At 26.5% G+C, this 1844-nt stretch overlaps 1 protein-coding gene across 1 annotated transcript in view; it reads left to right on the top strand.

Annotated features, from left to right (window-relative positions):
• LOC117172905 (DNA topoisomerase 3-beta-1) overlaps positions 1–1844 on the top strand; it is a 34340-nt gene that overhangs the window by 27832 nt on the left and 4664 nt on the right. The window lies entirely within an intron of this gene.

Here is a 1844-nt window from a genome sequence, read left to right as displayed (position 1 = left end):
GCTCCAAGGAGATTATGTTGAAAAATAAAAAAAAATTTACCCAAAAAAAATTGTTTTTATACTTCATTCTAAGGACTTATTGAACTACCCTCGTATTATTAAAATTTCCTACAGTAAAAGAAAAAGTAATGTTTTTGGACATTTTTAATATGTTTAAGAATAAAATTCATAACTTTATTAGTGATTTTATTTGATAACTTACGAATATTTTAATGTCCCGCATTTTGACAAAATTTTCGGCGAAGTTGCCTAAACCGGGACGAGCTATCGTTGACTGTCTCAATTCTCAATTTCAGACACTTGAATGTGAATTGCGAAATTGCGTTTCCATTACTGGTCACTTTCGCCGTGTTTGTAATTAAATGTCGCAGTATTATTTTACTGATATATTAAAAATATTGTTTATAAGACACAACTTTGCCGTTTAATTGATTATTTATTCTAGAAAAGTTGTTCAAAGTAGTTTATTGAAACCTCCAAATCTAACCTCAAAGTTTCTCCACTGCTTAGATAAGTAATGTAATATAGTATCTAATAAATTTAATTTTTCAACAAAAATTAATAAATTTACATTAAAATTAAATATTATAGATTTATACGAAATATTAATAAGAATAATATTATCAATTTACTTTTTAAGATAAATTAAGTAAATTAACTTTTCTGTTGAAAATTTATATTTTCAAATTAAAAATATAACTGTTTTGAAGAAAACTAATCTTTTTTCGGTTTGGTTAATTTTGTTTATTTCTTTAGTGCAAAATATTTTTTGATTAAAATTTGAACTATTTTCTTGAAAATTCGTCTTTTTGGTTCGATAACGTATCTTTTTAATCATAAATGTCATCTTTCTTTAGAAACAATGCAACTGTGGTTGAAAATTAATCTGTTAGGTTGAAGCTTCAGGAGTTTTATTGGACATTCGGGTAAGGTCTCAGTTAACCCAAATTTTATTTCTCCCAAAATTTATTTTTCCCAAAAATTCAAACATAGAAGTACGAGTTCGTAAGTTGAAAGTCTGCATAGTATAAAGTCAGGAAAGACGATAATGCTGAAACTAAATAAATATCCGATAGATGTCGCCGCAAATATTTTACTTTAATTAAATAAACTCAGATTTTAATAAAAATGTAAAGTTCAAAATATTTTAGTTTCTGTATTGTTTTTTCTCGAGGGGAATATATGTATATTTAATGGATATTCACAAAGCACGTTCAGGTTATATTAGCGAAATCTTGCCAAGATTAAATATTTTGCAACATAAGCAGTTGGATCTTACAGAAATCTTATAAATGCACACAATTTAAGAAAATTTAGAAATTCCTACAATTTTATGTCAGATAATTCTCAGTGGAATTGTATATTATTTCATAGAGACAGTTAATTTTTTTTAGATAATTTATAGATTAGAACAATTTGAGTTTTTGTTATGGAATTTTTTCTGAACGTGGAAATTTTTTTCTGTGAAACAGTTAAGTCTTTCCAAAACCTTTACATTTTTAAGAGTTTAGTTTATGTTTTAGATTTTTCGTCAGAAATGGATATTTTACAACAAAAGCACTTGTGCCTTTTATCAGACTTGCAAATTCGAAAAATTGTAGGTCAATTTTGAGAAATCTCCGTGGAAATAGATATTTTTCCAAACAAATAGGTCTTTAACAAAACTTAAAAATTTGAACATTCAGTTTATCTTAGGAGATTAATAAGGCTGGAATTGATCATTTTTGAACTGAAACAGTTGGTTTTAAGGGCATGTGACACAGCTAAATACCTATATTACCGACCACAGTTTTTCAGTTCACTGAATGTTTTTTTGAACCTGAGAACTTTTTTTGTGAATAAAA

The sequence above is a fragment of the Belonocnema kinseyi genome, chromosome 5, assembly GCF_010883055.1.
Source record: "Belonocnema kinseyi isolate 2016_QV_RU_SX_M_011 chromosome 5, B_treatae_v1, whole genome shotgun sequence".
NCBI classification, from domain to species: domain Eukaryota; kingdom Metazoa; phylum Arthropoda; class Insecta; order Hymenoptera; family Cynipidae; genus Belonocnema; species Belonocnema kinseyi.
This window is presented reverse-complemented; position numbering and strand designations above follow the sequence as displayed.